We start from the raw sequence: 13,841 nt of genomic DNA, 5'->3' as shown, positions 1-13,841 counted from the left end.
TACACTGCCACTAGCTGGTAACAGTGTTAACTGTTAATGAGCTGGTTCCAATACAAGTTAGGAGAGGTCAGAGGAAGTGCAGAAACCAAGAGGAAGCACTCCCCACAAGCACGTATGATCCCGGAGGCTGAGACAGGGCATGTGTGATTTCTGTCACTCCATATATCCTTTTGGGTCAAGGTCCCCCCTTCCGGGGCCCCCCCCCCAACCATTTGCCTAGGCCAGAAGTCAGCAAGTCCCCAGAGATCCCCGTCTGTCTGCCTTTAGACATGGTGTCTGTGATTTGAACTCCGGTGCTCATGGCTATACAAACTTATTACCATTGAGCCATTTCTTTAGCCTCTTCCCATTCTTTAGTCACCACAGTACTCCAAAATCATTTTAACATTTGTAAAACTGAAACAAGTCAGCAACTCAAACAGCAATTTTAAAAGTCAAATATCCTACAAAGATAACACTACTTTGATACTAACATGGTAAAGAATGGTGGTAGATTATTGAAAGTATTTTCCACAGAGCAGAGAACTTTGTATGTGTAGTAAGATCACTGCAGTTTGTAACACACAGTAGTCTCGGAGTCTGACAAAGTGCTTCAGGCAGTTGGCATGCTTCAGGCAGTTAGTAGTGATGTGCTAGTGCAGAGGACATATGTTGTGTATTTGGAACGAAGGCTTGGGTGAAGTTGCACAAAACAATTTAGGAGCACTTCCCAAAACATCTTCACTTCCTTGTGTGATGCTTTTGAATTAAGTTTTGGTCATTGTGAGTTCAGAAATGTTAGGGTTTATCAGATCTGTAACAGCCTCCACGTTTCAGTTTATACGTCTACCTGTGGCTAAGTCTTCCCGTCTGTACACAGCCTCACTGCGATTTATGTTCATTTGGTTCAGCCAGTCTGTTAGTTTCAGCTAAACTTAATTTGCATTACTCCAGTGGTTAAGAATGTTGAACAGTTGTTGAGATATTTACTGGTCACCTATATTTCTTTGTAGAGAGAATCTCTTATAAACATCTTTCATTAAAAAAGCTGACGGCCAATGAGCTGAGGCAGGAAATAGGAGGTATGGGACACTTGCAGGAAGAGAGGGGATTCTGGGGAATAGTAACAGATAAAAAAGAGACACAGGGAGTGCCATGAGAGACGAGGTAGGAGACAGACCAAGATGATGGGCATTAACCAGGAAGGAGACACTGAGGAGCCTAAGGAAAAAGGCCAGGACTAAAGCAGAGTTCACTAACCACATGGTAGCCATAGAATAGTTTAATGAGTTAACTAAGTTATAAGCTAGTCAAGAAATGAGCCAAAGCTTATGGCCTAGGCATTTAATAATAACCAATTAGTCTTAGAGTCATTGATGGGAACTAAGGGGCCAGAAGAAAAATCAAGAGTTACAAATTAATTTCACATTTTTTTCCCTTGAAAACTGTCCAGTCAACTCATTTGTTGGGTGGGTGGTGGTATTCATGTTTTGGAGTACTTAATATATTCTAGACCTCAACTCCTGTTTTGCTGTAGGGTGGCATAGGGTTTCTCTCATTCTGTTAGCCATCTCTCTCTTCTGATCATTTCCTTTGCTGTGCAGAAGCTCTTTAATTTTATGCAGTGCCACTTTTTAGTTCTTGAGCTCTCTTCTTGTGTTCTTGGAGTCTTTTTTTGGCAAGTTCTTGCCCGTGCTTTATGTTGCTTCCTAAGCATCTCACATCTCACAGGAAGGTCTTTGGCCTGACAATATTACTGTATTAGAGTAATATTTGTGCACTGAGAGAGGTACAGATTTTAGTCTCATTACTTCACACGTGAATACCCAGCCTTCCTAGCATCATTTATTGAGTCTCCCCTCATCCCCGTTTGTTTTTGACACTTTGCTAAAGATTAGGTGGCTGAAGGTAGGTGGGTTTATGTGTTTGTTGAGACTTTAGGCTGTGGTCTGTTTTGAAACGTTCTGTGGGCTGCTTAGAGAATGTGTATCCTATATCTGTTGGATGGAACTTCTTGTGGATGTTAAGTCCATGTGGTCTATGGTGTAATTTAACTGAGGTCTTTGTTGACTTTTACTTTGGATGGCCTATACAGTGGCGAGCTTGGGATTTTGAAATAGCACAGTGACTTCTGGACTGATGGTGACCTTTTATGCCTGCTTGTGTATATTTTATGGAATTCGGAGCCTCAGCACGTGGTGTGCATATATTTATAATTGCTATATCTTGGTAGATTTTTCTTCTGATTAATTTTGGTTTGAAGTCTGCATAATAAGGGGTCAGAAGAGCTGTGCACATTCATTTTGGGGTTTCATTTGATAAGTTGACTTCCATCCTATGACTAGTAAAGGTTTGTTTGTTTGTTTGTTTGTTTTTGTTTTTGATTTTTGAGACTCCAGCAGGTGGATCTTGCTTTTCAATCTAATCAGCATCTACATCTCTTGTCAAGTTGAACCATTCACATTTAAGGTTATTGTTGAGACATGTTTACCAATTGCTTTGATTTTCTTATTTGTTTTTCTGGTTGGTTGGGCTTGGTTTTTTGGTTCCCTCCCTCTCCCCCTCCCCCTCCCCCCTTGCTATCCCCGCCCTCCTCTCCCCCTCCCCTCCTCCTCCCCCTCCCCTCCCTCTGCCTTCTCACTTTCCTTTCCCCTTCTCCCCTGTTAATATTATGTGTTTGCTGGTTCAGCATGTTAGACATGATGTATTCCTAACCTAGCTCTCCTTTGCTCTTTGTTCATTTTAAGAAACAGATTCTTTTCTTGTCTATCTTGCTCCTCTGTATGTGTTGTCCCCTTTAAGTATCTTCTGAAGAGTGGTCCTAGTGGCCATGAACTGCCATAGTTTGTATTTACCTTGACCATGTCCTTATCTTCTTGTCAGTTAAAAGGTGGCTGCCCTCTCAGCACAGCAAGCAGAGTGTCATTCTCATGGAGTTAGAAGGAATAGCTTGGCTGGGTATTACATGGGTATTATTACACCCTTGATTGAGAGTAACTTCTAAGGCTTGAACATTGTTCCATACTTTCCTGGTTTTTATAGTTGCTAATTAGAAATCTGATGTTATGTTTTCTTTTGTCAGTGACTTGATGTTTTACTCTTGTAACTTAATATTGTTGGAGCAGGTTTCTGGACCCTTGAAAATTGGAGATTGCCGGGCGGTGGTGGCGCACGCCTTTAATCCCAGCACTTGGGAGGCAGAGGCAGGTGGATTTCTGAGTTCGAGGCCAGCCTGGTCTACAGAGTGAGTTCCAGGACAGCCAGGGCTACACAGAGAAACCCTGTCTCGAAAAACCAAAAAAAAAAAAAAAAAAAAGAAAATTGGAGATTGCCACTTAGTTGCTCAGGGAGCAGAAGGAAGTTGAGCTCACCTGTTCTTACCTTTCCCGTTGTTTATAGTGGTGCTGAGCCTTTAGTGCTGGCATCTGATGGTTGTCAGAGCTGTCTTTACTTTAGTAGCTTCCCTTCTCCATAACATCCTGTCAGCAACTCTCCAGATCCTACCTTTTGGGGTTCCTAAGGTCACTGCTAAAGGGTTCTTTCAGGGTTTTAGAGCTAGGGAAGTAGTCAGAATGTTGTGATGTGTACAAGTGTAAGACCTGACTTCTATATCCAAACCTCTTAAATGGTGGTCTTCCTGCTGGAGGGGTCAGCTGCAGTTTACAGGTTCTCAGGCTCCACAGGTTGATCCTGCTGGCCTAGGGCTCAGGCCCTCAGACCCAGGTTATTCTCAGTTGATGGTGTCTGCTCCAAGCCACTAAGATCAGGGCCACCTTTTTCTCTTACTTCACTGTCTGAGCTGAACTTCCAGCCACCTGCATGTGTTGATGTGTCCATACCTAGCCCTACATTCTCCACACCTGCCTCCCAGCGCTGCCTCACCCAACAGCTCTGACAGGAGAGATTACACCTCCCTGACCCATGGTGGTTCCTTGTTCCCAGTCCCCAGGGTGACTCAGTTTTAAACAGTAGGCTCCCATAGAATGCAATTCCTCTTCACTTGTAGACCCATTGGCCAAAGAAATCACTGTCTCACCAAAACCCACCACAGGACGGTGCACTGTCAGCCTCTTTACAGGGCTCCCTGGCTTTCCTTCTCAATGAGGCTTTTGATTCTCCCCTGCTAGGGAGCCATGTCTGGAGGTGTGCTTAGCTTGCCTTACTTCCTTTTGGCTCACCCATCTCTTTCTGTTCACTGCTCAGCTCTTCTGGCACTACCTTTGTGATTTTTTTTTTCCCCCAAAGTTTCACCTTCCTTTGGAATAGTCTGTTTTTACTCATTGTAATTCTTTACTATGGAGGCAGTATCTAGTCTACTGTTTATCCAGATATTTCATATCTCTCTCTCTCTCTCTCTCTCTCTCTCTCTCTCTCTCTCTCTCTCTCTCTCTCTCTCTCTCTCTCTCTTTGTGTGTGTGTGTGTGTGTCTCCTTCCACCAGGTGAGTCTCAGATAGAACATAGAACTCAGGTTGTCGGTGTCAGGCTTGGTGACAAGTACCCTCTACCTGCTGAGCCATCTCAGAGATCCATGTGTGGGGTTTCTGAACCAGATTAAAGATATTCCATCTGTGAAGATTTCATTTATTTGTTTTTATTTTCTGTGTTTATACATGATGTGCATGTAGTACCTGTGGAGTCCAGGAGAGGGTATCAGATCCCCTGGAACTAGAATTACAGTTGTCAGCTGCCATGTGGGTACTGAGAATCAAACCCAGGTCTTCACTGGTTCTTAACCTCTGAACTGTCTCTCCAGCCCTAAGATGTTCCATCAGTGAAATCCATAAAAATATTCCTTAATCCCTAACACCCTTGAATATGAGACATTTTTTGTCTCACCGTTGTGGGTGAAGGGTGATGAGCATATTGTCTGGTAGGACCTCAGTGCCCACTTGGGTATTGTTGCCAGTATGTTGCAAAGACTGTGGGTATGCTCATAGCTCTTGGAGATCCCCTGTACAGTTCCTCTTAGTATCCACTCATATGGTATTTCTGGGTCATACAATAATTCTGTTTAACTTTCTCTTTACTGTTTTTCATAGTAGGTCCACTGCTTGACTTTTTCCTTTGTGTGTGTGTGTGTATACACAACTTGAGGGAATCAGTTTTCTCCTACCATGTGGGTTCTGGAAATTGAACTTTGGACAGCAGATTGGCAGCAGGTACCTTTACCTGCTGAGCCATCTTTCCAGCCAAGATGGGTTTTTAATTAAGCAAGTGGAAATGTAAGTGGTTCTGGTAACTCTATACAGCAGGAGCCCCATGGTGAAGCTACATGTGATTTTGTAATGTAAATCATTTATTGCTAGGTATGTTTGGTATGTTTTCAGTTTCCATGCTGTTCTTTCTGTCTCCTTCCCTGACCCCCTCCTTCATTCCCTCATCTTATTTCTTTCTCACCTTTGCAGGGTAACCTGTTGTGTTATATCAAAAATGAGTCCTGTTAGGACTCATTTTTAGGTGATAGGTGATTAGGTGATAGGATAAGAAATCCAAGTAGACAGATGTCTGAATCTGAATAGTGCCTCTCCCTGATACCTGGGATTGGGTATCTGACCCTTCTGGGCTGGATCTACAGTGAGTGGAAGCTTCAATCTGTTGATATTTCAGAATTACTTTTTTTTTTTTTTAAAGATTATTCTGGATTGAACCTAAAGCTTCCTGCTTCACTGGCAAACATTTACTTCTAGCCTTTACCCAGAAGCCCTGTCAGGGATGCTTTACCATAAAAGAGTTGGAACAAAATGTCCAGGCTCACTTGGTACTTTGTTTCAGGAAAATTAAACCACAGAATCAGTAAACTTGTATTAGCAAGTCTGGTGCATTCAGGAGGTATCTATATTTGTCTGTCTTCTGTCTGTCTGTCTATCTATCTATCTCTATCCCATCCATCCATCATCTCTGTTTCTGTATCCAGAGGATTTAACTTGGGGTCTTGCATCCTATGCAGGGACTCCTAAGCAATATTCCAGGCAAAATCGTATCCCCAGAAAGGGTCTCTCCATATAGCTCAGGTTGGTCTTAATCTTGATATGTAGCCCATGTTGACCTGAACTCTAGATCCTCCTGCCTAAATCTGAATACTGTAATTACAGGCCTGAGCCACCACACTTAGCTAGGATTCCAGCATTATTAGCCTAGTGATGCTGGGCTGCATTCAGGTAGGACCACAGTAGGAAGTGCTTGTTCTGGCCAGCCCTCATATCTGTGCACACAGCAGAGCCTCGAGGCACAGAGTTGTCTGCTTGGTTTGGTGGCGTGTTGGCCTCACTGAGTCACTGGAGTGCTAAGGATGCCTTGGTTAAGTTAGTGCCTTGACTCAGGCTTTCCACATGTAAATTAAGGGTAAGGCTGTTTATCTTTCCTTAGGGCAGGTGCAGCCTAAAATAGTCCCTCCCAAGTTGAAGCACTTAGTGGCTGGATGTGGTCATCATTTCTGAGGAGTGTAATGGATCCACTTCCCCACCCTAGCCCTGGGCACTGTGGAATGACAGGGAAGAATCAGGAAGCAGGCTGGCCGGAGACCTGGTACCTTCAAAGGGAGTGGAGAAGGAGGGCTGGGAAATCTGGCTTCCCAGAGAGACTTCCTGTCATGGATCTTCCTCAAGAGCCGTGTGTCTCATGAACTGGCAGAAACCTCAGCCAAGTGTTGCCTCACTTGGGGCTGACCTTGGAGCTGTGCACAGAAGCTAGGAAGTATCATGCTTGATGGAGCAGTCAGGATGGAGCCGCCAGTGTGGCAGTGTCTGCCTTCTAAACCAAGGGTCAGGAAAGCCCTTCTAAATCAGGTCCCACCTTGATTTCTCCTTCTCAAGGGCCCAGCTTTGGTGAAAGACACATTTCCCTGGAGAGCCTGTGTTTCCTTAAAGCTTTACCCAGTGTAGTGCCAAGCAGGCTTTGCTAGTGTTGCTTAGCTCCCCAAGAATCAGGCTGCACTGGGTAAAATAAATGACAGTGGAGCGTCCCCCAGCCCCGCCCCACACCATGTGCCCAGGCTGCTATGTTTGTACTTCTTTGTCCTAAGACCACACTAAGGGACCCCCCACCCCCACCCAGTGAATTGTTTTCATCCTGCCCTGGCCCCGCTCCCATCTCAGTTTCTCCCTATGCCCCCAGGCCTGTCTGTGAGCTCTAGAACATCTCGTCAGCCCATACATTTACACATAGTCGTGAGAGAGCCATCAGTGTTGCGCGTTTATAACTCTTTCCTGGAGACTATTCTCTGGCAGCAGAGGTATTGTACACTATTTATACTCCTGAAGTACCCCCAAACAACTCCAAACGTAGGGCAATAATGATGGTAGGTGATATTCATTCTCTAGTTCTGTTACCTCTTCCAGTTTGTCTGGCAGTCTCCTTCCTAGGGTTCAGGCCTCTGCTCTGCAGGGTTCACGTGTCATTGTAAGAGGCAAAAAAGAATCACGGTTCTAGGTGGAGGATATTAGTAACTCATTAGAGCTAGTTAGACAGAAGGGTCAGTGTTGAGGGCCTTCGGCCACAGTCCACCGGGTTCACCTGAAAGAGAGGCTGGGAAGGGACAGGAGGGCGGGAAGAGATGAAGCCAGGACAAAGGTTTCTGATCAGAGGCTCAATGCTTTAATGTTCAGCTTTCAATTTAAAGGGGATAGCCCACCCCCACCCCCAGAGTTCCTTCTTGCTTCAGCCGGCTGGGGGTGAGCAGAAACCATCCTGCTGGAGGTGAGAGGAATCCATAGGTAATTGGGGGCCAGAGATGTCTCAAAACAAGCTCGTGTACCAGGCTACAGGCAGCCAGAAAGTCGCCAAGGCCAAAGCAAGCACTGCCTCTGCCAAGGGCAGGAAATGCCCAGGCCATACCTCCAGAGTCCTATTGTTTGGTCTATTGTGGTAAACAAGGTCTCATCTCTTAGGCCTGCTCAAGGCTAGGGGAAGGGCACAGGTCAGTTTTAACAAATATTCTTGTCACGTTTTCAGTCTACTAAGTCCCACCCCCAAGTCTTGCTGCTACTCAGTCCAGATAGGACCTCTGCTGAGGAAGACCAGTGAGATCTGTCCTGGCTGTGGATACCGTCCTTAGCTGAAGCCACCAGCACTCACCACAGGACCTCCCAGATGTCAGATGTCAGATGCCTTCAGCTTCCCAGACACATGGAAAGGCCTCTCTCTTGTTGCCAAGGCTTCAGTGCCACACAAGCTCCTGGCTCCCACATCTACTAGGTTAAGCAGGCCACTAGGCCAACCAGGACTGCATCCTGAGGATGCCTAGAAGTGGGGAAAGTCATTCTGCAAGAAGGTGTGCAGATGGGATGGGATCTGGAGGTTGATGCAGAACCCAAACCACCTCATCACAGGAAATACACTTAGTTAGGGATGTCCCTGTGGGGCTGGGGGTGCAACACAGTGGTAGACCTTGTTTAGTGTGGAGGCCATGGGCTCCATCCTCAGCACTTGGGATTGGGTAATATTGATTTTTCCCCCCTGTTTACAGAGCCTATTTGGTGGAAATTTAAAAGGAAACATCATGGTTTTTGTCCTGTGTCAACTACTGTCTGCGGTTTATTTGTTTTTTGTTTGTTTGTTTTTGTTTTTTCAAGACAGAATTTCTCTGTGTATCTCTGGCTCTCCTGGAACTCACTCTATAGACCAGGCTGGCCTCGAACTCAGAAATCCACCTGCCTCTGCCTCCCAAGTGCTGGGATTAAAGGCATGCGCCACCACTGCCCGGCCCGTAGTTTATTTATGATACCACTTGGGGTGGATTTTCCCACAGTGACCCATTCTCCAGAGCCAGCTGGGCAACTTGTGTCTGAAATCAGCTCTGTACTACACTGAGGTGACACAGATCCCAGTAGTCTGCCCGCAGCTTCAAAACTTAGTGTCACCTTCTGGCTGACTGGCTGCAAATCAGAGGTTCCCAGAGAAGCCTCCACCGCTCCCCCCTCTCTGTTCTTGGGCTTAGACCCAGGGTCCTGAGCATGAAAGCATATTATTGAGGTATACTGCCAGCCTCAGATAACAATTTATTATAAAGGCTACATGACAAGGCCAATGACAAGGCCCATCATTCTAAGTACTTTAGAGGCTGAGGCAGGAGGATCACAAGTCCAAGGGCACTCTGGACTATAGAATGAGTTCAAGGCCAACCTGGAAAATGTATACCCTCTTTCAAAGAGAAAGGATGGTGGTGGTGGTGAGAGGGCTTAGACAGTGGTTCTCAGCCTGTGGGTCATGACCCCTTTGAAGTTGAATATCAGATTGCCTGCATACCAGATATTTACATTATAATTCACTACAGTGACAAAATTACAGTTGTGAAAGCAACAAAATAATTGTATGGTTGGGGGTCACCACAACACTGAGGAACTGTATTAAAGGGCTGCCGTGTTAGGAAGGGTGAGAACCACTGGTTAGAAGGAAAGATACTGTGCTGGCCAGCCTGAGTTTGGTCTGTAAGTTTGATGGAGAGAACCAACACCCACAAGTTGTCTTCTGACTGCCATTAGTGCGTTTGTTCACACACAATGGGAAATTACTTTTCAAAAGGTCCAGGGGTTATCAGTTCAGTAAATGGGTGATTGCTTAGCATTTGGGGGTGTGGCACTGCCTCCCTGGAGTTCCTCCCTGCCAGCACCCCATGTGCTCATCTGAAAGCTGAACCCCCTCCTTTAGGGAGACTCATTCCCTGGGCGTGAGTCATGGGCTTCTTGGCCCCTGGAAGTTGACTCAAACTGCCTGCCTCTACCTCCCTAGTTGCGGGTAGGGCTGGACCTTCCAGGCTTCTGGTGACACTTGGTTCCCAGGACCCAGCTCCCTACTCCCCGTAGTCACCTCATTAGCATACACTGGGCTGAAAGGGCTTCTTGTGAACGATCCAGGGAATTCCAAGCATCTTAGGAGCTCTGTACTGGGTGGGAATGGGATGATGGATGTGTCATTATAAATCACAGTATCACTAAGTGGTTCCTCAAGTTTCCTCAAGAAGAAAAGAAAATAACAGCTGTCCCGTGAAGCTTCCCTCTGGGCTCCATCGCTGCCCTGTACTTGACCTGAGGTCTGACACTTTACAAGTAGCTCTGTATTCTGTCTCTGTGCAAACATACTTTTACCCTCTTGTGGTGGTGGGGGGCTTTGGCATCCACACTAGAGTCCTCTGGATCCCTACCTCTCTAGGACTTGGCAAGTGGCTTGGATAGAGACACTTAGGCTGGGTGACAGAAGACTGCCATCATGATGGCTCCCCTGGAGTTCAGTGGCTGGAGAACCATACAAGTAAAGTGTGCTGTGCTTCCTCTGCACTCACTGTCACCATGAGTGGCATTCATATTCTTGGGGTCATTGGGCAGGAGTATGGTAAAGACATGGAAGAGACAGCAAGATGTAGCCCAGGGCTGCAGACAGGTCAGAGGCCATGTCAGTGTCTCTGTCTGTCTGTCTGTCTGTCTGTCTGTCTGTCTGTCTCTCTCTCTCTCTCTCTCTCTCTCTCTGTCTCCCTCTGTCTCCCTCTGTCTCTCTGTCTCTGTCTCTGTCTCTGTCTCTCTCTCTCTCTCTCTCTCTCTCTCTCTCTCTCTTTCTCTCTCTTTAAGGTTTCATTGCTAGAGTTAAAGGTGTGCGCCCACTTTCTTTCCTCTCCTGCCTCTCCTTTTCTCCGCCTTATTTTAGTTTTTTGGGCCACTGTCTCAATATATAGCTCAGACTAACTTGGAACTTATGATCCTCCTGCCTGAGCTTCCTGAGTCTTGAGATCATAGGATTTCTCCAGCATGCCCGTGATGGCTCTTTCTTAAGAAAATAGCCATCTGGCCAGGCATACCTTTAGTCCCAGCACTCAGGAGGCAGAGGCAGGTGAATTTCTGGTTCTAGGCCAGCCTGGTCTACAGAGTGAGATTCAGGACAGCCAGAGCCACACAGAGAAACCCTGTTTAGAAGAACAAAAACAAAGAAGACAGCCATCTGTCATCATACCAAGTTAAATACATAAGGATGGGGCGGTGACTGATGGAAACGTTCTGGTACATGACTGGTAGTCTGGCTCTTCTGCCAGGGTTGTGTGATGTGAAAAGCTTATGCTAGGTAGGCAAGCTCACCCACTGTCCTCTCAGCAATGAGGAAGCTGAAGAAGGAGGATCTGGATTTGGATCTGTCTGGGCTATGCAGTGACACCTCTGATGATGCTGTAGAGTCAACCGGCAGTCAGCAGACCGGTTGGTCGGTCGGCAGCTGATGGTGGCATTGCTGCTTCAGGGCAGTCTGGCATGCTGTGAGTGGGCCTCATGTGTCTCTGAGGAAGGAATTCCTCAGCCACACCTCCTCAGCTTGCCGTTTGTTTACTCAACCAGGGATGGCAGGGCCTGGCCTCTCAGGGTACAGCAGCTGAGGCAAAGGTGACAAACCCAAGTAGGGGAGTGTCTGATTTCCTCAGGTCCAGACAGATCAGTGTCTTCCCTGAGTCAGCAGCCTGGTATAGGAGGAGCCCGGCCTCTAGAGGACAGGTACAGTGCTGTCGAGGTTGTACCCAGGTGTGGGTTCACTCCTTCATTCATTCAGTTTAGACCACTAATTTTACATGGTATTATTGTTACTATTATTAATTAAGTGCCTAATGTATCAGGCGCAGCAGTATGCACTGGGCTTTGATCTCTAAAAGACAATTAGTAAAAATGCTGATGCAGCAGAGTATGGTGGCCCGTTCCTGTATCGTATTACAGACACAAGAAGAGTGTGATGTAATAGAATCTTAGTTTGATGGTCATTAGGGGAGGAGAAAGTTCTTGTTCTGAGTGGGTGTGCATGCAGCAATGTCCTCCCCATCCTCCTCTCCTACAGTATGTCCTCCCCATCCTCTCCTGCAGTAGTGTCCTCCCCATCCTCCTCTCCTACAGTATGTCCTCCCCATCCTCCTCTCCTACAGTATGTCCTCCCCATCCTCTCCTGCAGCAGTGCTCCTCCTACTTTCATCCTTCCCCGCCCAGATCACACATGTCAAAGAAAGCATCGCACTTCATTTCTTCTGTTTATTTTATGTGAGTGGCTCTCACTATATAATCCTGGCTGATCTGGAACTCACTATGGAACAGACCAGGCTGGCCTCGGGGTCACAGAGATCCACCTGCTTCTGCCTTCTAAATACTGGGATTAAAGGTGCGTGCCACTATACCAGGCAACATGTGTCTTTCTGAATCTGGCTAATCTTGTTTAACTTGATGATTTCCAGGTCCATCCACATTTCCTGCCATTTTCCCAAAATCAGCTGGTAAGATTTCACTCCAGGTGTGTGTGAGTTGTTTGTTTGTGTGTGTGTGTGTGTGTGTGACATTCTTAATACATTCAGTAGGCCGACTGGCTGAGGCCATTCATCTTAACGGTTATACTGCTGCAGAGATCTACATAGGTGTCTACGTCTGCATAGGAAACCACTTGGAGTCCTTTGGGTGTATTCCCAGGAGTGTCATACATGGGTCATATGATGGTTCTGTTTCTAGTTCTTTAAAGAAGAACTGGCTTCAGTGGCCAGACTAATTTATCCATCAGCATTGTGTATTTTGTCTATCCTACCCTTGAAAAATCATTATTATTATTTGTTGTTGTTTTTATCTAGAAGGTTTACTGCACAGTTGTTGAGGAGGTAATAGAAAAGTTACCAACAAATTCAGCAGAGAATCTCTTATTACTGTAGATCCAGGCACAGCAGATGGACCTGGACATAGCTTCTGAGGTGCTGGTGTCAAGACTTTGCATGCTGAGTCTCTCATCCCTGAGCCAATCATTACACAGAGTAAAAAGCTGTTCCATGATGCTCCAAGTGGGCGCTGTCTCCAGTTTCACCTTGTGTAGTGGCCTTGCTGTCCATTCCTTGGCTCTCTGGGGTCCATAGATATCTTCCTTAGGCCTCTCAGGTAGAAGGATCCCAATGAGGCTGGTGTCAGCAGCCAGGATACAAAGGATGAGAGAAGGAAGGCAAGTTAAAAGCACCAGAGTTTGGGAAGGCCGGAAGCAACCTTCCAAACACATGGACAGTCTCCAGCAGCCTCTCCATGTAGTGTCAATGACTGGGGCATGGCAGCCCCAGTCACTTTTGAAAACAGGGGCATTTTGTTTTGTGAAAGTTATTCTGACTGGGGTAAGCAGGAATCTTGTCGTTTTAGTTGCTTCTTTCTGTGAAAGCTTGGGGTTGAGAAGACCATAGACACTAAAGAAATGAGGAACAGCAAAGGATTCAGCTTATTCTGGAAGTAAAGGGTAGGGTCTTTCTTCTTAGCCATGTTCTATGGTTACAGCTTTAGTTACAAAATATACAGCAACACTGGGCAGCACTGCTGCATGCCTTTACTCCCAGCACTCAAGAGGCAGACGCAGGTGAATGAATCTCTTGAGTTAAATTCTAAGACAGCCATAACTACAGAGAGAAACCCTGTCCCGAAAACAAACAAACCATAGTGAGTAAGATTCCGATCTGTAATATTTGCTTTTTTCTTACTAGACAAAGAACAGCTTTTTAGATGTTACTAACTGAACCTTTTTTCCCCAGAAGATAATTTGAAGAACATGACAAGGAAATACTTGGAGTGTGAGGGCAACATTTTGCAAACATCCTCTTATTTTCGAGGGGTGGCATTGTCCTTGCCTGACATCAGTTCAGCAAATCTTCATTTTGCAGTTGGCTAAAAATTTTGGGCGTCCTCTCCCGTATATTTACCAGTCACCTTATGTGTCTTTTGGAAAGTCGTCAGATCATTGTCCATTTGTTGGTCAGGTTACCTGTTCTTTTACCATTTTTTTTAAACACTAAAAAAATGGTAAAAAGGGGATAGGCAAGATGTCTCAGTAATTAAGAGCCCTGGCTGCTATGCAGATGACCCAGTTGGGTTCCTAACACCCTCATGGTAGC

At 46.0% G+C, this 13,841-nt stretch overlaps 1 non-coding gene across 1 annotated transcript; it reads right to left on the bottom strand.

Annotated features, from left to right (window-relative positions):
- Window positions 1–12,913: 12,913 nt before the first annotated feature.
- On the bottom strand, window positions 12,914–13,040 carry LOC114613546. Its single transcript, XR_003710194.1, has one exon. It is a non-coding gene; the product is annotated as a small nucleolar RNA SNORA71 (small nucleolar RNA).
- Between the last annotated feature and the right edge of the window lie 801 nt (window positions 13,041–13,841).

The sequence above is a fragment of the Grammomys surdaster genome, unplaced genomic scaffold (assembly GCF_004785775.1).
Source record: "Grammomys surdaster isolate TR1022 unplaced genomic scaffold, NIH_TR_1.0 126219, whole genome shotgun sequence".
In the NCBI taxonomy this organism is placed as follows: domain Eukaryota; kingdom Metazoa; phylum Chordata; class Mammalia; order Rodentia; family Muridae; genus Grammomys; species Grammomys surdaster.
The sequence above is the reverse complement of the archived record's forward strand: the minus strand, read 5'-3'. Positions and strand labels throughout refer to the sequence as shown.